The sequence below is a fragment of the Anthonomus grandis genome, chromosome 6 (genome assembly GCF_022605725.1).
Source record: "Anthonomus grandis grandis chromosome 6, icAntGran1.3, whole genome shotgun sequence".
Lineage (NCBI taxonomy): Eukaryota > Metazoa > Arthropoda > Insecta > Coleoptera > Curculionidae > Anthonomus > Anthonomus grandis.
In genome coordinates this window covers 33272166-33297272 of record NC_065551.1, presented here as the reverse complement: position 1 = coordinate 33297272, position 25107 = coordinate 33272166, and the positions used below count along the sequence as shown (strand labels likewise).

The window sequence follows — 25107 nt, the reverse complement described above, 5'->3', positions numbered from 1 at the left end:
AGGTTAAAATATTTGTCAATTAGGCTGACAAGACGAATTATTACAAATGTCATTGTCTATGTTAGGGTTTATGTTCTTGTCAGTTACTTTGATTAGTGGTTAAATAAATTCAAACTCACATATTTAATAGCTTTATTTTATTACCTTTTATTGCGTTCCTATTATTATTTTTTCTTACTTATTACGGAGAAGTCAATGACATTGGCCTGCGCGAAGTCCAGACTTAACCCATGAGATCTTTGCATATGGGGATACAAGAATTTTAACTGCTGCTAAGTCATTTCTAAATGAGCAATTATTATCAAAAATTCGGCGATCTTTCATCAGTAAAATGTATTCAGATAAATGGAAGTTATATCGATCATTTGCTAAAAAAAATCATAATTTTTATTTATTTTATCACTTGCCATATAAAAAAAACCCATTGTCCAAATTTAAAGGGCGTCGCCCCTTACAGCACTATTTGAGTAAATAATTTATATTAACTTTTTTTCGGTTGTCCCTTTGTAATAACGTCAAAAGTCTACACTCTTGTGAATAATTTAGGATTTATCAAAATTCGGCTTATAATAACATTTACTTAATACTTTTGAATTTAGTTTTACTGTTCACTCAGTGATAGGAAGGATTTTTTACGATCTAGCCCATGGTAAGAGCATATTTTTGCTTATTTTAAGGTGCAGCACTACAAGCAGGGATTGGAAGCACAAAGCAAATTGAACACTGTTTTCACAATAGTTGCGAAGAACAAACGATGTTTTTTTTTAAATTTTCTTAAACGTTTATTTTTTAGACATATACGTGTTTTTCTTTCTATTTTTATATATTTTTTCTATAATCAATATATTTTCAGTTTTTATAAATGATTTATCTTTTCTCCCAAATACATTTTAGCACAAAAGAAAAGGAGTTGTGTAAACATCCTGGATAAGTCATATTAGGTCCAATATATAAACGAAAATGTCCTAAAAAATATGATGTAGAATCCTGCGGAAAGTGGTCCTGATAAAGTCGAAATTATACCCATATTTGTAATGACGTCATTTTTGTTTATCTTTGTTTAGCATATTCCAAACAGCGGCGACAACAAACTTTTGAAAAAAAATGGTGTCTGATGATTATTCATCTTTTATATACTAGGTTATGTGAAATATCCGTCACTGTCAATCAAAAATATTGGTTTGTCAAAGGTATTTCGAAAAGTGTTATCTTTTCGAAAAAAAGATATAATAGGTATAATGAACAATCGCAGCTGATGATTTTAAATATATTGGCTTTTTTCAACTGGAAAAGGAACAAGTCCGAAACGGAATTGCACTTCAAATTGAGAATGTGATACAGAGAGCCGCAGATGCAACAAAATTGAGCACAACAACGATCGCAAATATAAAGAAGAATGGGATAAAATCAGATCAGGATTACGCAGCCCATATATCTTCCAAGCAAAAGAGAGCAAAAACCAAAATTACAACATATTTGAAACATTGAATTCGGGACACAATTTATTCAATGCACGCCAGGAAAGAATATGTAATATTGGCAACAATAAGAGAAAAGTTCAGGGAAGAAATTTAATATTTTGAGTTTTCCATTGACTCCTTAAGAAGATGGATCAATAGTATAGGCTTCAAGTGGAAAAAATCAAATAACAGAAAATATTTGATGGACTTGCCAAATATTGTTCATAAAAGAATCAATTTTTAAAGGGAGTATATCAAAAATAGAAATGTAGGTCCGGAAGGATTTACTCCAGTTTTCATTGACGAGACGTGGATTTTTAGCAAGGGATCATTTCGTAGTAGCTGGCAAGATGACACCAAGCACACGGATTCAAGGAAAAACAGCGAAGGTAAAAATTATCTGGTTATCTTTTTAGATTTTTTTTTTAATAAAAACTATTGCCCTTGTAAGGGTCCTCTAACTTCATAATTTCATCTGTTTCATAGTTTCATATAATTTCTCTCTAAGACAATATGAGGGAATTTAACTCCATACACTACTCGTATGTGCATGGAACATTACTTATTAATTATATTAAATTTATGTTCTGGAAGAATGATTTCTAAAAGAAGAGAATTTAATTATCTTTTATTTTTAAGGAACCAAAGATGGCTTCATCAAGGGTGCAAATTTAATATTCAAGAGTGGATTAAAGACGGGAGATTATCATGACAATATGAACAGGAAAAACTTCGAAAACTGATTTAAAACTCAGCTGGTTCCAAATCTTCCCCCAAAGTCATTTATAATCATGGACAATGCAAGTTACCATTCTGGTTTATTAGAAGAAATCCCGAGAAAATCTTGGACAAAGCAGAGACTGACCGAATGGTTGAAGAAAAAGAATATTGGCTTTCCAGAAAAAGCCATGAAAGATAAAATATGGAGTATTGCACGCAGAAACTGCCCTAGTGAAAAAAAGTAGTTCCTTGATGAATATGTTAAACCTTTAGGACACAAAATTTTGCGACTGCCACCATATCATTGCCAGTTTAATGCAATTGAAATTGTATGGTCGGAATGTAAACGAAAATATGATCAATATATTTCCAATTTTAAGGGGTCAGAAGTTCTGACTACATGGGAAAGGGTAATAAACGAAATTTCTATAGATCATTGGCAAAAATATGTTTTTCACACAGAAAAGGTAATTGAAAAGGCTTGGGAGGCAATACAAGTGTGTGATGCCTATGACATTCTGCCACTTGTGATTACGACTGACGAAGACAATATCTCTGATTTCAGTTCTGACTCTGACAATACTGACGAGATTGATTAAGCTTTTTTTGTTCTAGCAAATTTTATTTTACGATCGTCGTTTAAGTATTCAATCATATCGTTGTAATTTCATTAACTTGGTAATACAATATGGCGTGTTTTTTTTGAGTTTGTATGTTTTATTTTTTGGAATGGTATTTTCATTTTAATGTGTTAACATATTCCTTCAAGCAGCATTTTTTCTCATGAACAAGTAAATTAAATTGTCAGTATTTAAATTTTTCCCAGTGAGTTAAAATAATTTTATACCATTATTCACAATTTTTGTAAGCTCGGTTTTGTTACGTCTACTGCTCGTGCCGAATTCTACTTTTCAAATATGTTGTAGATTTGGTTTTTGCGGTCTCTTGCTTGGAAAATATATGAGCAGCGTAATCCTGATCTGATTTTATCCTATTCTTCTTTATATTTGCGATCGTTGTTGTGCTCAATTTTGTTGCATCTGCGGCTCGCTCTATCACATTCTCAGTTTGAAGTGCAATTCCGTTTCGGACTTGTTCATGTCCCATTATTTATGATTAATTATAATAATATTTGTTAATTGTTAACTTGGTTAATAATACAATAAATACTACAAGATTTTTTTAATTTTTTTGGGAATGATAGTATATACACAAATATAAAAATATAATAATATGCTGCTAAAATAATTCATTTGTTAATTTCTGAACGTATAAAAATACATAGCAGACTGTTAATTTCTGAAGGCGATGGTAAAGTTTCTAACCTACTATTGATTGGCAAAAATATCTACGCCATACGTTTTTTCTCGCCTGGATGACGTAACTACAAATGGGTATAATTTTGACTTTAGTACATAATACATCTTGGGGTACGTACGGTGAAGATAATAATAGAAAATAAAATTTTAACTTTGACACTCTATATCTCACAAACTGTCAAGTTTTGGACTAAAGGTATGTTTGGATCGATTCATATATTTTGATCACATGTCTTAAAATTGAAATTGCTAAACCTTTTGCAGGCAACCTGTATACACAGGATGCAGATTCTACAACGGATATCTAATACCTAGATGGTATTACTTTTGAACGAGGCTCTTCGATTAATTTTTTTCACTTAATTTCCTGGATCCTCCTTTCATTTCTTTATAAAACTGGAATTAATTTAAAAATTGTATTTTTCCTGACTTTATGCTAGGAATAATTCGAAAACCATAAGTAGTTACCTATTGAGGCCAATACAATCGAATATTTTCTCACAATTCGCTAGTGATGTGAGCAGTCCGACGGTAGAACCTAATCGACTTAAACTTAAATCATTTTTTGTGGTATACCGCAGTAACGGTAGTTCTGAGTGAAACAAAAAAAAATGATACATAAGTTAATGGTGCCTACGGTGAAAATATTATTTTCGAAAATACGGACGCGTGGCCTTACGCGATGCCGATCCCCGCCTGAATATTCGACCCCATCCTGGCGGCTTAAAGTCGACCGTTCGTTCCCACACGAAGCGATCGTTCTATCGCCTTTAAAGAACTAAATATACCGGTCGTCCTCGAATTCGGTTTTTATATTAAAGCAGCCAGATATTCTAAGATGTATCTATTTATTTATTTATTTTATTTAACGGTATCCACCAATTTTACAAAAATAAAATAACACAAAGATACTAATATTAATACAACTTAAGCTAGATAATAGTAAAACATAAATCAATCAAAGTTACAAATTAATTTAAAGAAACCTGTTAAAGTAACGAGTCACTAATTAATTTAAGAGAACTCCTAAAACTACTAAAAGAAACGTGCAAGTCAAGACTATACCTATCGAAAGAACGTTGCATTATAGATTATGCTGTCCATAAGAACTTCTATCAAAATCTACATAGAAGAGTTTTTTCAGTCTAGTCAATTTTTGATAAAGATAATCACAATCAGTCATGCCAGATATTAATTTAAAATTAAAACACAAGTCTGATTTATTACGCCTTAACTCAAATGGGTCCAAAGACAGAACTGACATGACCGACCTGTAATTAGTATGACCATTAGCTAATGGAACCTTAAGTTTAAAAGACAATTTAAGAATTTATTTTGGACTTTCTCAATATTTTCAATATGCGATTTATAAAATGGAGACCATATGGGACTAGCATACTCCAAACCAGAACGGACTAACGAACAGTACAGAACTTTATAGACAGAGCATGAGAAGTCTTGACTGCATCTAGTTATAAATCCTAGAGTTCTATACGCTTTATGAACTAACTTTTCAGCATGAGACACAAATGTCAAGTTAGAATCGAAAATTACTCCGAAATCCCTAACTTCCGTTACCCTTTTGAAAATAGTGGAACCCTATACTATAATCATACAATGTAAGATTGCGAATTCTTCCAAAAGTTATTGAATAACACTTCGGAACATTTAAATCTAAACCATTAAGGTTGCACCATTCATAGAGATTATGCAATCATCTTGTAACAATTGACATTGAACATTAGAATCAATAGAAAAAACAATTTTAAATGATCAGCGAATAATAAAAATTCACAATTTCTTACAAATAATCCTATAAATTTGCTCTTTGCTGTCAAAAGACATGTTCTTTTTGAAGACAGTTTCAACCAAGAATCATATTATTTAAGAGAGAACTAGTAAAATTTACATGTCCAAAGAAATGTCCTACCAGAAAGATTAATATAATAAGTTGCATAACAATTCCCACCTCGATACCTTTAATACAGCCCTCTTTTAATAAAACCCCAAAAGAATTATTCACAAATACGTAATTAATCCGAATTCAGCCACAATTGAAGTGATAACTGAGTCACAAACCAAAAGAACGCAAGAAATTTAAACAGAAATTAATGAAATTAGCATTGCCAATCTCAGTCCAAGAAAAAAGAATTAATGTACAACACAACAAATTAATGTTTATTATAAATAATGTTTCTTTCTGATTTGGATCTTTTCCTGACTCTTTTGAAGAATCACAATAGTTCATCAAATTTTAGGCCAATAATTCTGCTTTGGACTCTTGGCAAACTAATAGAGGGACTGGTTAAAACTCGTGTTATGGACTTTCTTGAAAGACTTGTTTAAGTGCAATGGGTTTCAACTCGACTGCCTGAAATACTTTTTTTATTTCTTCCAGGCAGTTGAGTACAGTTAATTACTTCAGAAAAGGTATGCATAGCATCAGGTTCTCACTTGACTTCCTGGACGAAAGTGTTTATTTCTTGTACACGTTTGACTTGTTCTAACCAGTTGACAATAGTATAAACAGAGCAGCAGTGTTCAATTCAACTCCCTTCGAAGAATTTTGGAACTTTTCAAAGTATTTAATTGCAGTGTTCAATTCACTTGGTTCCAACTTGCTTACCTGGAAGACATTTTTTATTTCTTCCAGGCAGTTAAGTACAATTAATCACCTCACAGAAGGTATGCATAGCATCAGGTTCTCACTTGACTTCCTAGACGAAAGTGTTTATTACTTGTACACATTTGACTTGTCCTAACCAGTTGACAATAGTATAAACAGAGCAGCAGTGTTCATTTTAACTCCCTTCGAAGAATTTTGGAACTTTTCAAAGTATTTAATTGCAGTGTTCAATTCACTTGGTTCCAACTTGCTTACCTGGAAGATATTTTTTATTTCTTCCAGGCAGTTGAGTACAGTTTATTACTTCACAGAAGGTATGCATAGCATTAGGTTCTCACTTGACTTCCTGGACGAAAGTGTTTATTACTTGTACACATTTGACTTGTCCTAACCAGTTGACAATAGTATAAACAGAGCAGCAGTGTTCATTTTAACTCCCTTCGAAGAATTTTGGAATTTTTCAAAGTATTTAATTGCATTTCATCAGTTATAGATAACAATAGGTTCCAACTTGCTTACCTGGAAGACATTTTTTATTTCTTCCAGGCAGTTGAGTCCAATTAATCACCTCACAGAAGGTATCCATAGCATCAGGTTCTCACTTGACTTCCTGGACGAAAGTTTTTATTTCTTTTGACTTCTTCTAATCAGCTCACAATAATATAGCGAGTGTTCAATTTAACTCTTCATCTGAATACAATATTCGTAAAACATTTTCTCTGGCCCTACCTTATTTATATACGGCGGCAGGAAGCTTTTTAATCATTTACCTCTTGATTTATTTTACTGAAAGTGACCGTAAGTCTAGGACGAATTTTTGCAAAATGAAGCTTTTTACACGTTGTATGAATTTTACGCCATTTAGCATTTTAACTGGCGTTTCTGTACAATTAAACTAAGATATTTTAAAAACAGTGCCTTAAATCATATTTTTGCAAGAGCAACTTTTTTTGCCAAATTAAATGGAGAATCTATCACCTCGCAGATCAAGTCCCTCCGTATCATCACCACTGGCAATATTTTTTTAAATTGGCTTCATCAGTAATTGATAGTTCACTACAATAACCTGCATACGAAATTTAATTAAAATTGAGCTGGTAGCTTAAAAGTTACGATAAATAAACAATTAATTATTCTTAACTTTAACACCCTGTATCTTTGTTATTAAACATTCCTGAGAAAAATTTTATAATGAAAGCCTATTTGTTTTTAAATTCTCTATCACGTATAAATGACGTTTAAACTGGTCCACCCTGTGCCTGCATGCCATCTGGACTCCTGGGTCAAAAAATTGTTTTCCAAATTAATTTTTTTTTTTGGATTTCATACAGATGGCGCCATAACCATTAACAGTTAATTTAAATTAATTTTAAAGAAATAATTTTATTTACGTGGACAGCCGGTATAGTACACTCGTCTCAAGGAAAATCTACGAGGTCCCACCGAGCTTCCAAACTGCCTATAAAGCGAGTAAGGCGAGCTTTCGCTGCTTGGGACGTTGCCAAATTTTTATTTTGTACGTGTTTTTGAGAGAAAACGTTCGATGTTTATAAAAAGAATATAAACAAATAATTCTTATTGGAATATTCTACAGAAGGAACTCTTTTGAGATTTTGGAAAAACTGACGCACTGCACCTCTTAGGCATCTAAGACGACTTTTTTTCTATTCTTCTCAAATTCCAACTATACCTGAACCTCCCCCTGCTCACCTCGCGCAAAAAAACTCTCTCCACAACACCAAAAAATGACACACCTGTCATTGTCAAAATTTCAGTCAAATAAAAACTCACATTAACTACCACCACCCCCCTAAATGTTGGCCATTTAGACTGGCTATGAGTGCAAACTTCACAAAAACCGTTAATCTGAACCATCTACCTTTAGAGCGAATTCACTACAGGTCCAAGGAGTACATAGCGACCGTCTGTCGGGACATAATCGAAGACATTTTGAAACAAACGTACGACGAGGAAGATCCTTTGACCGTAGCACCGGTGAAGTGCAGCAAAGGATCGCAAACCGAGGATCATCGCTACGATTTTGTATGGAAAAAAGGAGTTTTTTAAAGAAGGATTTGTGGTAAGCTGAGAGGCTCAGTTTTCAGTCTCAAGATTGAGTTGTTTTATTTGCAGGAGCAGCAAAGATGGTGGAAATAACCAGACTGAGACCGAAACCCTCCAAACCGGATCAAGACGATCAGGAGCTGGACGACTTAAGGGTTTTCGGGATAATTCCAGACCCACCATTACAAGACGAATCATTTGAAGTCGTCGAAATAGCCCACTGGGATGTTGACGAGTTGATTAGTGATGACATCCAGGTTTTGGATGATGACCATCACGAGAGCGATATCAGTCATCACAGGATAAAGGATATCATCGACAATATCGGCCGAACGGTTAATTTAACTTTGGGAGAGTTCTTTCGGCCCAGGATGGTTGACGGTATGGAGGACGCCAAGAGAAATTCGATGCAAGAGTTTGTAAATTGTGTGAAAAAACTGGAAAAGTTGACTCAGGAATTGGAGAGATTAACCGGGAGGATCTATATGATTCTTAAAGTGTTTATGATCATGTTTGTTGTGAATTTAGTGGTTGTGCCGACGGCGTCGGTTATAGGTCCTATAAGTGATTTTTTTGGCAATTTTTCTTATTAAATTAGTCGCGGAATAGATTTTTCTATATAACTGGCTCAGGGGCTTTTTATTGAATGATTGAGAACTGAGAGGATTTTCAGATTCTAGAAGGAAAAATCGTTTATTTATTCCAGGCAGTTGAAGAACGGATAAAAATGACCACAAGTGCCTGGAAGAATAAAATAAATTGATTCAATTGAAATTTTAGAGGACTTATGAGTTTTCGGGATATTTCCAGACCCACCATTGCAAGATGAATTCTTTGAAAGTGTCAAAATCGTTCCTTGGGATGTTGATAAGTTGATTAGTGATGATCATCGCAAGAGTGATGTCAGTCATCGAAAATTTTCATTACAGGGTGTCTCAAATAGAAACTATGACACCAACATAAATTTTTTATATAATTTCTTAAAAAGTAAGCAGACCTTATTTTTTTCAAACAGTTTCCAATTTTCAAACCTACTTAATAATGGTTTGTCATGCATTTGTGTGTATAATTGTCACATTTATCTGAGGAAATATGAATTGAAATACTCATGATGGAAGCTAGTTGGACTTTCTACAGTTTGAACTTATCCCCGCTTTATTTGTTTTATTCCCTAATTCACAAGATGCTGACGAGGCACCTCCTCACTTTGCCATTGCCATTCTACAATTTCTTAATGCAACTTTTTCTAATAAACGAATTGGATGAAGAGGATCGATTGAGTGGCCACCAAGGTCACCGGATATAACTCCATTAGATTTTTTTCATACTCTTTGAATTTTCAGACTGAAATAGAGATATGTAAATGAAAATTCGACTTTTCCAGCAGTGCTTGAAGGTTTAAAAAATCAAACTACCTAGAATTGTAAGATAATTCTAATTTAAATAATAATAATTAATTAATTAATTTTTCCAGGCAAGAAAAGGTTTCTTAAATAATCTTCCATGCATCAAAGAAGGAATAAAAATGACCTGAAGTGCCTGGAAGAACCAAATAAAACTAGTTTAAAGGAATTTTTACTAACTGGGAATATATTCTGGAAGAGGAAGAGAAAAATCTTTAATTTATTCTAGGCAGTTGAAGATTTCCTAAATAATCTTCCATGCAATCAAAGAAGGAATAAAAATGACCTCAAGTATCTGGAAGAACCAAATAAAATGCAAGAGAAATAATTAAATGTGTATAAATAGATAAATTAAGTAACTAAGAAGAGAAAATGTAGGATTTTCAGCTTCTAAACCGCATGCATTTCCAAAAGATTGAGGAACAAAATGCGGATAAAAAATTAAATATTTTGAAAGGCTCTCAAAGACCCTTAAGAGATCTCCAAGTAAATTATTTAAAACATTGGGCCAAAAGGCCATAAGACCCATAAAACCGAGAATACCTCTCGATAAATTGAAAGGAAAAGCCATTATCTGTAACCACTACCCACAAAGGTGGGTTTCACCTTTCCTTACCTCTATAGGTACAATCCGATACCATCGGGTGGATTTCTAAGAAGGTTCTCGTGGTCAGGCCATTTTTGACCGTATTTTATGGTCGGAAACAATGACTTACTGTTTAAAATGGCATTTTACTGGTAAGCGATAATTAACTTATTACCACATTGCTTTTTTTTAATTGCATCTTCATTGTCTGAAAGGCTCTTGAAATGTAAACTCTAATAGTCCTAATAAACGTGAGGCAAAGGTACTTGAAAAATGAGAGCGAAAAAATCAAATCTTCTTGTCGAGTGGGAAGTGGGAGTCTAACTATAATACAATTAGCTGATAATTTCGGGGGAGAAAACCAATTTGAAGGGGCACATTTCGCTTAGGGTTGCTCGCTTTGGGGGAGTGGATATTTCAAACTGTTGTGCCAACTTTGGAATGATTAAAAACAGAATCATATTGGATCAGGCACACGTTTCACTCTAGACGATTTCTCCACAAGAGAAACAATGGGAGACCAACGGAATGAGACATAAAGAATAACTATTCTCTTATTACGCACAAATACTAATTAAATAACACACCTCACATGTATTTTCCTTTATAGTTGCATGAATCTAACTGATCATGCCTGTACCTTAGGCAGCTAGTGTGTCATATAACTGTCATGAAAACCCACTCACATCCTCCTGTGTGCTCTTTGAAGTATGTCAATCTCAAGAAGCAAAAGAGATTCGCTATAACTGGGTCTCAATCAATATTGAAAGTTCATTAATTTCTGATTTTAAAAAGTGCAACAATTAATGCAATATTTCATCCTTAATATATACAGCAACTGGTTCATAGATGTGTCATCCTCATACTGGAAAACTAGACTCTGAGTAAGACATGACTTCCTTTCTTCCTGAATCCGTATGAGGAATAATTAATTGATGATAATAATTGATTTACAATTCCAGGCATGATTCCTCCTTTTTAGGCAGTTAAGCCGTAGATTTTTTTAAAATTTACTCTAGGTCTCAACTGCCTGGAATAATAACTACATTAATTAATTAATATTATTTAAATTAGAATGACCTTAAAATTCTAGATAGTTGAGCCCTAGATTTTTTAAACCCTCAGGCACTTTAATTAATATTAACTTCAACTTCCTGGAATAACTAATTAATTTGTTATAATCAGGTAGGAATACTACTGACGATTTACTTTTTTGAACGATTACCTATGGTGCTTTGCAGCTGTATTTTGTGACTTGGCCAAAGCTTCTAATTGTGTCAGTAATGATATATTGCTGAGGAACCTTGAACGTTATGGTTTTAGGCGTGTAGCACCTAAAAAAATTATTCTGCATTCGAGGCTTATCCAGTGTTCTGTTATAAATAAAAATCTAGGATTTTCACTGGGGTTTGAACGTCTCTCTCTGTATTGATGATCCTGTTATTAGATATATTTAAATTATTGTTCTTTCTTATAACATAATATGGTATTAATTATTCCTTTTAGTAAGAGATCATATTTAGTAAAAGATCATCACATTACCTTTTCTGCCTAATACGCGTAATGTTGCTTGCTTTGCGTAAGTCGATACGTCAAACTGTTGTGCCAACTTGGAATGATTAAAAACAGAATCATATTTCTGCACAAGACAAAAAAAGATGGAGCAAGGGAATGGGATAAGGTTGTTGAGACATAAAGGACAACTATATTATTCAATCCTCAAAACTTTCTCTAATTACACATTTTTACTAACCAATGCTTGTATCCTAGAGGCAGCTAGTGTTTCATATAGCCTTGAAAACCTCTTCTTGCAAGCATTTTATGTCCACATATTTCTGTGTGCTTTATGAACAATGTAAATCACAAGACCTAAAAGAGGCCAATTCTAACTAAGTTAAGAGGTGCAACAATCAATATGATAGTTCATCCTCTATATTCACATTCAGTGGTCATTCTTGTAATCCTCAGCTAACTCAGCTACTTAATTATTATAATAGATATATCATCCGCCTACTGATAGACTCGACTCTTGAATACAAAATGGAGGCTGTAGAGCATTCTTGTAAGTACCTCGGAAATCGAGATGCATAGAATAAAAGAGTAGTTCTTTCTTAAAGTGTAATGGCACCATTTTGAAAAAAATGATTATTAAAAATAGATAGTCCAAAGCAATCCGTCGGGTTGTTTTTAAGAAAAAACTGCGACGGATATCGCAGATTTTTTGTACTGTATATTTTCCCCTTTGGTACAACATACTCCTCTCCTTGCTCCTGTTTCCTGGACTATTTCAAGGACAATCGAGTCTTTTTTGCAGCATCAGTAACTTCGCATAGGTTTACAGTATACAGTCAAGTGCCATGTTTTTCATTGAAGGTTGGTTTAGGTTCCACAGACTTTAGGTACTATTGCTTTGAAACTTTAACTTGAATTTTACCTGAAGCGGGCAGATCATTATATAGTACTTTGTATACTGGAGTGATTGCTTTGTAGTGTTCTTTAAAGAGTGATGCTTTATCTCCTGTGTGTTTTGGTACTTACACCAACAAATTGGAGTGTCTACGCATAAGCTATTAACGCACTCGACACTCTTCTCGAAAGTTTAGTCTACGTTCTACACATATGCTTGTATAGACTCGTCTAAATGCATTGATCTTTACTACATATTATGGTTGCATAGTAAGTAACTAATATGTTTCCTACGTCGTATTGGAATCTAATTTTATTCAACAAAAGGTTACAGAAATCCACGTTTTTCTTCAGCAGAATTTTTTTCACCAATATAGAAATTTTTTTTATAATTACCTTAAAATAAGATGTTTAAAGGCGCTTTGAATTATGTGAATTATTAATTAAAAAATGTATATTGTACCGTTTTTACTGTACGTTTAGGTGTGAATTAAAACACTCAATACACAAAAATAGTCAACTGATTTATTACACACTAAACACAATAACTTACGACTACTAGAATCACTTATTTACACCGTATTTGCTTCCTATTCTTTATTTCCATTTAAAATTCGCGCTTCAGATTTGAACTGACCTCCTAGGGGCGAGGGCTCCTTATATATTAGGTAGACCCCTGTCTGCCCAGAGATGCCGCTCGCTCCATCCTTACTATAAAATCATCTATCTCTTCTAGAACCTTCGGGTATAGGCGAGATAGATGATTTTCAAATGTTGCTATATTCTGGGCTGTTGAGATTGTTAAAATATCTTCCTGGACTTAAATAATTAGGCCATGAAGTGCCGGGGAGTCCAAAAAAACTGTATTTTTCTTCAAAGTCTTAGATGCACTTTTAAAAAAATTAAGTCATAGAAACTAGTGCCACTTTTGGACCTTATAGAACGAAATTGACTTAAAACTTCAGTGGTATGCGGGGAATGATCCCGTTCGAGAATTGCGTAGCCTCAGTGGACACAGGCTTGGAAAACTTGCTGCAAAGTTGCTGAATGTACTGAAACTCTCATGTCAATGTTGAGCCCAAGAAGACACCTAGAAATTTAACCCTTATCAGGGCAGCTCTATAGCAAAGGGTGGTCTACTTTGTTCTTCCTCAGCGTAGTAAATAATTAATATTTTCCCTGTATCATGATATGTCGTATTGAAATTTTATTTTATTCAATAAAAGGTTACAGAAATAATGCACATTTTGTCAGCAGATTTGTTTTCACCGCCTTATAGAGAAATGTTTCTTCAAATGCCTGTAATTACTTTAAAATATGATGTTTTAAAGTGCTTTGAATTATTAATTAAAAAATGTATATTGTACTGTTTTTACTGTAGGTTTAGGCGTGAATTAAAACACTTAATACACAAAAATAATCAACTGATTTATTACACATGCACGTACAAACTAAACACAATGACTTACGACTACTAGAATCACTTATTTACACCATATTTGCTTCCTATTCTTTATTTCCATTTAAAATTCGCGCCTTAGATTTGAACTGACCTCCTAGCGGCGAGGGCACCTTATATATTAGGTACACCACTGTTGCCCAGAGATGTCGCTCGCTCCATTTTTACTCTAAAATCATCTATCTCTTCTACAACTTTCGGGTATAGACGAGATAGATGATTTTCAAATGCTGCTATATTCTAGGCTGTTGAGATTGTTAAAATATCTTCCTGGACCTTAATAATTAGGCCATGAAGTGCTGGGGAGTCCAAAAAAAACTGTATTTTTCTTCAAAGTCTTAGATGCACTTTTAAAAAAATTAAGTCATAGAAACTAGTGCCACTTCTGAACCTTATAAAACGAAATTGACTTAAAACTTGTGTGTGTATGAAGGGAATGATTCCTTTTGAGAATTGCATAACCTCAGTGGACACTGCACACAGTAACTACACAGCCTTAGAAAACTTGCTAAATATACTGACACTCTCATGGCATTGTCGAGTCCAAGGAATCACTAAGAGCTTTGACCTCCTCTTAGCTGCTTTCCAGCAAAGGGTGGTCTACTTATGGATTGCATTTTTTTTGCAAGAAACCAGCAGCCTTCTATTAATTCCTTATTTATTTAGGATGACGAATTAATAGAAGGTATACTCTACTCCCAGTAATTCAGCAACGTCGTTCATAAACATAAGTCTCCAGGACCGATCCTTGAGGCAATCCATGTCTTACTAGTTCTGGATCTGAAACAATGCCATTAAAATGGACTGGCTATGTGCGACTTCACAAGTATGAAGTTATTAGGTAGTTTCTGCCTAAAAACTATACTGGAGCAATTTGGAAAAAGGGACATTATGTGAAACATAGTCACAGGCCTTTAGTTATATGTACTAATTTATTTTTTCAAGACAGATTTGAACTCTTTTGATAAGATTGTGGTCCTCGAGAATCATCACATTACCTTTCATATCTAAATTTTTATATATGCCATTAAGTGTATTAAGAATTGCATATATTCTATGGAATATAAATAAATATGTCTTTATTACATTTGTACAAAAAGGTGAAGATTAGCCAAAGCCACTTTTATCTCTTAAGCTTAATAATAATTACAATTACAACAAATTTGATAAAATTAACAAAAAACAGTAATTGTGCAATTATTGTTCCTATAACAACAAAGTTTTATAATTATTTAAAGTGAAAAATTAGATCTAAGTCATATATAAATTGTTACAGCATTAGATGTATAAGAAAATATAAAAGGGCTGTAGTATGATGTGGCAATATCCGAGTTTTGTGTCTCATATTCCTATCATGAATAGCATTTCTTTGAATTAATTTCTCTAACAGGTTTTTTGGTCTTTCATTTTTATAGAGTCAATACATAAATGTAAGAAAATGCAACTTAAAAAGAAATGACGTTTTTAGCCACTGCAATCAATAGGATATATACCTATAATATACCTAGACTTGTACACACATTTTGACACGTTTGCTTTGCAGGGTTATTTTATTCAGACAAGAATAATAAACGATAAATCAGTAATTTAAAATAGATAACACTAATGATACTGAGAAATTGTTTCTTATCCTAAAAATTAAAATAGGTTTGTTAATGAATACTTGTAAATAAAACCTCTGGAAGTGCTTGGAATCAATAGTTAAGCCCAGAATATTGACGCTTTTAGCAAAAGCAAGCCGGTTATTATCAAATTGAATGTATGTATTATTTTCAATATTAGCACGACGATTTTTATTGGTATACCTCAATTTTAATGTGCTCTAAAACCAAATATATTTTGATTGTAACCTGTCAAGGCAATTTCTGAACCAAGTGCAAGTAGAAACCAACCAAATGCCTAAAAATCACACAACTGCCAACTCCAAGACACATAAATGACTATGATTAAACTATCGCAATATAAAACGACTTTCGTCGTCGTTATCGGGCCGCCTCCTACAAAGTACGTTTTATTTTCGACCATTTTCACTAACCATATGTGAGAGGGTATATCGTTACAGTCAGTTTTATAATACCAATTAAAAGTTATCAGTCATAATGACTGCTGTATATTAAAAAAAAAACAACTTTGAGCATACGACCGTGGCAGCCTTCTAATCTCCCGCGACGTGACTTTTTTCTATAAATAAGAGGGATATTCGTACAAGGATATATTATGTTTTAAACAGTTTTTCCGTTTTAAATAGTTTGGCCCTGTAAGTTGAAAACTAAGAACGAAATAATTGAATCAATAAATCGCACTTATATAGTAAGGAGAATCAGTATTTTTTTAAAATTCCAATATGTGTTGACCACAATATGAGTAGACCACAAATTGCTTGCATAGAATAGATGGCACCCTGCAGTACCAGTTTCTTTATGTAAAGTCAGAATCAAGGTTTCACTATATATTAGGTCTCTATTTACTTCTTTTCTTTATTAATTTGGAAGGTATATATTTCTTCCATATTAGGATATTCCCTTATTCAACTGTTCAATTATAATTGGAAAATGTCTGGAATTTTGATGAGAAACAAAAAATTTATAAATTTACTAAGTTGCATGCTGCACATTTTTAAACCCATTCAATGTTATTATTAAAAAATGTTTGAACGATTTTTAAAATTTAAATTCCCCCACAAAATTTTATTTATCAACAATAGACAGGGGTTTTTTGTAAATATTTGGGCTACCCATATTTTCCCCCCGACTATTAAACAATGACTATTTTTGTACAGTTAAATAAATACAGAATAAAAGTGCTTTTGTGGTGAACATTTTCCAATAAACTATTTCAGAGTAAACCCGAAATAATCTTATAAAAACTAAGAATTCCAATTATTTTCATGATTAAATTTTAGTCTTTAACCTTGCATTTTATAACAATTTAAAGGCCTCTTTTTATGAAATTCAGTTAAGGTCAAACCATAATTATTTCATTTTTTAAATCAAAAATCACTCCTTAGATTATTTCACTTGATAACATATTTATCTAAAAAGCATGTATGTTTTCAATGTAAACAGCCAAAGATTACAGTGCTGTTTCATGTTCTAAAAAAGTAGCATCAGTAGCTCCTTTGAAGATATTTAAAATTCCTTAACCAGTATTATATAGGACTCAAAAGATTCCATACTACCAGTCATGAATATAAAGCGGAGCAGCAATGACGGTTTTTTTAATGGTTCTACTGTACAAGTCTCTCATGGGGATAAGATAAGATGACAGACCACCAGAGATATTTTTGTTCGATTTTAATATTCAGGATGTAGTTTAAAGATTAAAAACCGATCAGTCAATATAGAGGATTTAAGTACCTACTTGGGAATTTCAAATGTAATGTATGTTGCTAAAGTACTTCCTAAGAATTCCTATTGTTGTACTATGAGAATCAGTATGAATCCATTCAAGAAATACCTACCTACCAAACTAGAAATAAATTCCATTTAGTCCCGGATAAATGTAATTTTATTTTTAATAAATAACTTATTGTTATAGCAACAAATCAGTGTGCTATCAAATAGAGGTTGGTGTCTTACACTCCCCCAGAACCCAAACATCAAATTAACATTTTTGAGTTACATCACCGTTTTCAATGAAAGCTCTATAGAAACAAATTATTTATTAAGTAAATATTTAGGCCCGATAAGTAAATATGACTTTAAATAGTACTTTCCCACCAAAGTATCAGTATCATTGATTGGTTTAGCATTATCATAATGGTTGTTATTATGTTTGGAGGGCTTTTTAGCTTAATACAGAGGGTTCTTTTCAGGAATTTTATACTTAATTTCTATTTTGAAAAGTGTCAAAGAAAAATCTGCATTGATTTCAATATAATAATAGTCATAAGTGGTGCACTTTGCAAATTCTACTTGCCTTACAAGGAGGACCATATAAGAATTTAAATGATAAGCTGCTTTCTTTGAAAACTATCTTGGGTCCTTATTACTCTTGTTGTGAAGGTAAATTACCCTCCTCGACAGGGTATTTTGGAGCCTTGTAAGGGAAATTTTTCTGTTAAATTAGAGGGTTTCAGGTGACCACCACTAACTTTTTACTGCAACTACCCTTTATGGGGTGTTTCATATTTTTGCTTCTGGGTTCTCTCTTGGAACATTAGGAAGCAAGAAAAAGGGTAAGGACCTTTGTTTCACTAATTATTTAAAAAACTATTCAGAACCTGAAAAAAACAAGGAAAACAGGACATTTATTGTCAAATTTGACAGCTGTCAACGTGACTTATGTCAAGTATCTACAGGGTTATATTATCTTAAGTTATAACCCTACATTTTGTATGATATAACCTAAAAAAGTTTTAAATATATACATAATTTGTCACTAAACTAATATTGCTGAAGTCTGTATAAATCTTGCCAGAGAGTCTCTAAAACCTTCAGTAAGACATGTTTAAGCATTTTATAAGCTAAAGTACCATTAAAGTAATGCTAATAATGCAAATATTTAATTAACTAGTTGTAATGGCCAAATATTTGGATTGGTAAGTACATAATCACATAGGGATCTAGAAAGTGATCTATTTTTAGAGCTATATGCAGTTAAATTCATATAAAGTGGTAGAACTTAAGATTCCTTCATAATTTAATAGTCTACATAAAGAATTAATTATAATTATAATAAACGCCATGAAGGAACATAACCCTATATTTCCTGTGACATAACCTCAAAAGGTTTGAGATATTAAATATATACATAATTTGGCACTAATATTGCTAAAATCTGAATAATTCTTGAGAGAAAAACTTTGAAATCTTCAGTAAGACCTGTTCAGGCATCTTATTAGATAAATTCCATTACTAAATTAATGCTAATAATGTACAAATATATAATAGACTAGTTGTAATGGCGAAATATATTGGTCGGTAAGTACATAATCACATAGGGATCTAGTTGATCTATTTTTAGTGTTATATTATGCAGTTCAATTTACATAAAGTGATGTAACTCAAAGATTCCTTCACAATTTAATAATCTAATTATCTAATGATATAATAAACTCCCTGAAGAAACATAACCACACATAATGTCATATTATATAACCTCAAAAAGTTTAAAATGTTCAATGTAATATACATAACTTGTCGATAATATTGCTGAAATCTATATAATTCTTGCCAGAAAGGCTCTGAAACCTTGAGTAAGACCTGTTTAGGTATTTTATAAGCTAAATTACCATTAATTTAATGCTAATAATGTAAATATATAGTAAACTAGTTGTAATGCCTAAAAACATGAGATGGTAAGTACATAATCATATAGGGATCTAGAAAGTGATAAATTTTTACTGTTATATGCAGTTAAATTCATATGAAGTCATGGAACTCAAAAATTGCTTAATAATTTAATAATCTACCTGAAGAATTATATAATAAACTCCATGAAGAAACCGCACAGACATAACCTCAAAAATATATGCCATATACAATAAACTAGTTTTAATGGCCAAATATTTTGGTTGGTAAGTACATAATCACATAGGGATCTAGAAAGTGATCTATTTTTAGTGTTATATGCAGTTAAATTCACATAAAGTGATAGAACTGAAATATTCCTTTATAATTCAATAATCTACCTGAAGAATCATATAAATAAACACCATGAAGAAACATAACCCTACATTTCCTTGGACATAACCTCAAAAAGTTTGAGATAATAAATAAATACACAGTTTGTCACTAATATTGCTGAAATCTGTACAATTCTTGCCAGAAAGGCTCTGAAACCTTCATGTTTAGGCATCTTGTAAGTTAAATTACCATTAAAGTAATGCTAATAATGTTTTACAGGATGTTAAAACATGAGGTTGATGCAAGCATGAGTAGACTTAAGTAAATAATTGAGTTGTAACTCCAAATATATTGGTTGGTAAGTAGGCAATCATATAGGGAATTAGAAAGTGATCTATTTTTAGTATTATATGCAGTTAAGTTCATAGCAAGTAATGACACTCACAGATTCATTTATAATTCAATCAGAACACCAAACATCAAGCTAAATATATAATAAAGGAGCTCTAATATTTTGGTTGGTAAGTACATTTTAACATAGAGTTTGTTATGTTACACAGAGACTATTTTTATCTGTTATATGCTTCATATAATTCAATTTAATAATCTACATGAAGAATTGCAGTAAAAATGTGTATATTGCTGCACAGCAACCCTGAAGATGATACTAATTAATGTACAAAGGAATACAGGTTTATATGGAAGTTTATATAAAACCTTAGGTAAATAAAGTTAGAAGAAAGTGCAATATGACTTATTGGGTAAACTTCTTCCTTATTTTAGACTATTCCCTGACAAGTTGTTTAAGGAACAGTAAAAGAATGTTCTGAGCTTTAAGGAAATTGTTCCTGGAATGTTTGTTTACGGATATCCTTGGTATCATTGCTATTGACAATCCCTGAATAGACCAGGAGTGTTTATTTTTCTCAATACACACTTTGAACATATTATACAGAAAATCTGACGCCACTGAGTCATACAAACAGGGGAAAAGTCACTTTTTTAACTAAGTACTTTCTTAGCAGATAACAGTGGTAGTACATATGACATCATTCCTTTATTCCAGGAATATTTAAATTGCTTCTGACACAGATCATACCCTAAATGATCAAAATATTCGCTTATAAAGCAATTTCGGGAAAACTCCTTCCTTAAATCAGAAGAAATTTATAATTTTTTTTGTCTATCCCCTAATAACAAATTGTTTAAGGAACATTAACAGAATGTTCTGAGCCTTGTAGAAATTGTTATTGGAATGTTTCTTTCAGAATAAACTTGGAATCTTAGTTTAGGAGGTAACAGTGATGACCTAGAACATGACATTCAATGATCCTGGATAATTCATGAGATAAATTGTGCTATAAGGGTTAGTATCATTAGAACAATGATACATGCATATATTGTTCAAAAAAAGGAAGACTTAATATAATTAAATTAAGTTAAACATTTTTGGCGCCCAACATAAAACTTTTGGCACCCAATAACTAACTTCAGAGGAAAATCTACATGATCAGTGGGTTATGCAAAAACGATTTGTCTCCATAAATCGCTACAGTAACTATTCCTCCACCAAATAAAACGGTTTATAGTGCCTGGACTTACATTGTAACTGATTTTCCTAAACCCCCTTGATATAAATTAATCCACTAGCGCACAAAACTATTGGAACCACTCATTAACAAAATTAAAAAAAATACAACTGCCACTAGGAACTGATGTCACATCTTCCGACGACACGTTCCTCAAAAATCCCGTAAAACGCGCTTTTAACAACGAATAACGCTGTCCTCGAAAATCCTCAAACGCGTAAAAATAGTTCAATATTAAATTCACAAAATGCCAATTTAGATTTAAATTTGAAAGGGTGAAGAAAAAACGCATTTAAACCGACGTAAACCGTCGTCGTATCGCGGGCATGGCGTTCGATCACTGACGAAACCGACAACGGAGGGCCGAACTTCGCAGCCGGAATCGATCGGGTCGTTTCGTGTAACTCCGCCTGTAGATTCTTACTATGGTTTTACATCTCTAGCGTACAGCAGTAAAAACAAAACAGCTGAATAAAGTCGGGTTTATGGGTGTATTGGGGAGGGTGGGACGGGGGACCGGCTGGTATACCGTGTAAGAAAGAGAGAGAGAAGTGATGGTAGAACAACAACTGTTGGAGACCAAAGTGAAGTTCCGTTAAAGGAATTCTGTTGATGATGGTTTTTTGTTTTATGAGTTATGAAGAGAAACTAAGATTATAAGAATTTTTTTGTAAACAGAGCAATCTAATTGGAAACGCACACAATCGCATTCTTAACTTGGTAATATAAAATAATGAGTACGTAGAACACATCCAGCCCTTTCTATAGAACTAAACACACTAAAGGGGGAAAAACAGAAATTCTGATGTTACTCAAGCAGTATCTTTTTCTCTCTCTTTCAGATGTGATTTTCTTTTCATTTAGTGAAAAATGTTCCAAGTAAAAGTCAAAGCATCTCTGCATCACTTCCAGATAGTTGAGGGAGGGACGGTTGTCCTCTTTCAACTGCTTGGAAAGACTGAGAAAGATGGAAATGGCAGAAGAACGACTGCCTGGAAATTGCCAATTATTTTATATTTATTCCAGGTACTTGAGAGAAAGACAGAGAGATAGAGCATCCAAATGGACGGGGGAAATGATAAAAATTTGTGACGTGGTTTTTATTTTATTAAAAAATAGGAGTCATACAATTCATGGACGATCCATAGACATAACAGGCTATAAAAGAGTGTTGGCTTTTTTCTCGTTTCCTCTGAAAATTCCTAGAAATAGTGAAATATCTCTATCTCGTCCAGGCACTTGAAATATATAGAGAGAGAACAAAAAAATGATTATATCAACTTCCTTGAATTAATATAAAATTTTTATCTCTTCCAGGCAGTTGAGTAGAAGGAGATGCAAACACAAACAAGTCTGAACAAGCGTCGTTTCCTGGAAAATTCCAGAGGATCAGAAAAGTGATTTTGTTAACCATCAACTGCCTGAAATAAGTAAAATATTATTTATCACTATCTCGTCAAGGAACTTGAAGTAGAGATAAAGAGAGAATGATCTAAACATCTTTTGGGTATTCAGGGAAATTTAAGGAAGGTGATCTCATCAAATGCCTGGTATTTGTAAGACATTTCTTCTTCTAAAGTAACCTAAGATGAGCCTGAAAGTGACTATCTTTCTAAGAAATTTCTGGGAGGATCAGAAAAATAATTCCATCAACTGTTTGTAATTGAGTAAATATTTCTATCCCTTTCAGGCAGTTAGACAAGAAAGAGACATCAGCCTAGAATGGCCTGAAAGACATCTTTATAACAGAGAGAGATATAGAGATTAAAAAATGATTGTACCAACTGCCTGGAATTGGTATAAATTTTTTAATTCTTCCAGGCAGTTGAGAAAGAGATAGAGCATCTCAAAGGGAGAAAGGAAGAGGTGTTGAAAAAAGTGCTGTGTTTATTAAAAAATAGGAGAGACATATTATAATTTATGGACGATCCCTAGACGTAACAGGCCATAAAAGATTGTTTGGCTTTATTCTTGTTTCCCCTGGAAATCCAATGGTGGGCTGGAAGAATCACTTTTATCAACTTTCTGGAAATAGTGAAATATCTCTGTCTCGTTCAGGCACTTGATACATATAGAGAGAGAACAAAAAGAAATGATTATATCAACTTTCTTGAATTAATATAAATTTTTTATCGCTTACAGGCAGTTGAGTAGAATGAGATCCAAACACGAACAAGTCTGAACAAGCGTCGTTTAATGGGAAATTTCAGGGGATCAGAAAATTGATTCTGTAAATCATCAACTGCCTGGAATCAGTAAAATATTATTTATAACTCTCTCATCTACGAACTAAAGAAGAGAGAGAGAGAATGATCTTAACAATCTCTGGGAAATTTAAGACAGGTGATTCCATCAAATGCCAGGAATCTGTTACTACTGCCAAGATACGTCTTCTGTTTCTTTCTCATAGTCAGACTGGCATCATTTACACAGACTCTACAAAGGCGTTCGACAGACTTGACCACTCTATTCTCAGGAAAACAAAGACTGGAAAAGATATGTGCTTGTATTTGGAGCTATGTCTATTAAATTTATAGCAACAGCAGACATCCCAAAAGGGTCTTTTTTGACGTTGTTGTAAATAACTTCGGTCTGGATCAATCCGTGGATTACTTAGCCTTTGCTGATGACTTTAAACTTTACTATTCGATTAAAACGCTGCAAGACCGTGAAAATTTCCAGAGGAACCTCGATAGTATAATATAATAAAATAGAGTTTCCGTATTCAATAAATAATAGAATCCTTAATAGACCAGACATAATCTGTGATTTTTGGTATAATACTCGATCCTAAGCTCTCATTTATTTCACACATCGAGGATGTAGCTACAAAAAGTTTTAAGGGTTTATATTGCGGTCAATAAGGTATTTTCATTTTCACTTAGACATATTCAAAAGACTCTTATTATGCCCTAGTAAGAGCAAAGCCTGAATATTGCGTCAATGTTTGGTGTCCAGGTTATCAAGTATATTAATAAGACCTTGAAAGTGTTCAACGAAAATATTGAAAACTTCTAGAAATATGTAAGAGAACATATTAACGTGACTTTTCACATACGATTGAAGAGATAAAAAATGTACTTGTCAAATAGCCTATAGAGCATTTGTTGTATTAAATAAATTCTGAAAACATTGGGAATGCGTGGAGTAATTTATATGAGACGTATCACTCTATTGTGATCCTTGGCGAATTATGAGTGTTTTGAAGGTCCAAGCTTCGTTGACAAAATTGTCTCTAAGAAATTCTCTTTCTTGCCTCAATCCTTTTAAGAATATTCCCATTAGTTAAGTCGTGAAAATATTCTCAAGAATAGTGAACTTTTGGCATGACTATTAGCAAAAATAATGGTCCAACTAAAACTTAATAACCAAATCCATATAAGAAAACCTTCACTATTCAAAAATTAAAAAAAAAAACTTAAATATCTTGGCTGGTTCCCAGGTTATGCCCACAAATGTCCGCTAATGAAAAAATCTTGATGTAGATATATTGTGTTCAAAAATGTCCAATTTAGACTCTAGGACTTCTAATTCCGTTGACAAAATTCCCAATAACTTGGAGGTACATACAAGAAGTTCGCGAAGAGGTACAAGGAACGTTCATATATGAAACTATTGACTAAGAAATGCATATTCTTCCCACAAAACCCGTTTAAGAATATTCCAATTAATTCGTGCAAATATTCTCAAAGAAAATAAAAATGACTATAAATACAGTAAAACTCTCCAATTTAAACGATATTTCTAAGAATGAAGTTTTGTGATTTTTTTAGCCTGTAGTTTAGAAATCATTAAAGACTTTGCAACATTGTAAACGTATGCATCCAGGGCCGTATCTAGAGGGGGGTTTTTGAAAACTGAAACGACTGGTAACTATAACTCTTTTTTTTTAATTTACTTTTTAAAGT

The 25107-nt window shown here is 32.9% G+C and overlaps 1 protein-coding gene and 2 long non-coding RNA genes across 5 annotated transcripts in view; 2 read left to right on the top strand and 1 right to left on the bottom strand.

Moving 5' to 3' along the window:
- LOC126738026 (protein winged eye) overlaps nucleotides 1–21593 on the bottom strand; it is a 117477-nt gene extending 95884 nt beyond the window's left edge. Inside the window, exon 1 of one of the 3 annotated variants that reach the window (XM_050443187.1) lies at nucleotides 21213–21593. The gene's annotated coding sequence lies outside the window, so the exon portion shown is untranslated. The remainder of the gene's footprint in view (nucleotides 1–21212) is intronic. The other 2 variants (XM_050443185.1, XM_050443186.1) reach the window with 2 other exon arrangements.
- On the top strand, nucleotides 6803–8817 carry LOC126738027 (uncharacterized). Its single transcript, XR_007661194.1, has 2 exons — nucleotides 6803–8205; nucleotides 8265–8817. It is a non-coding gene; the product is annotated as an uncharacterized LOC126738027 (long non-coding RNA).
- On the top strand, nucleotides 19197–21219 carry LOC126738029 (uncharacterized). The gene is made up of 5 exons (XR_007661195.1): nucleotides 19197–19342; nucleotides 19401–19561; nucleotides 20015–20131; nucleotides 20228–20332; nucleotides 20394–21219. It is a non-coding gene; the product is annotated as an uncharacterized LOC126738029 (long non-coding RNA).
- Nucleotides 21594–25107: the final 3514 nt, after the last annotated feature.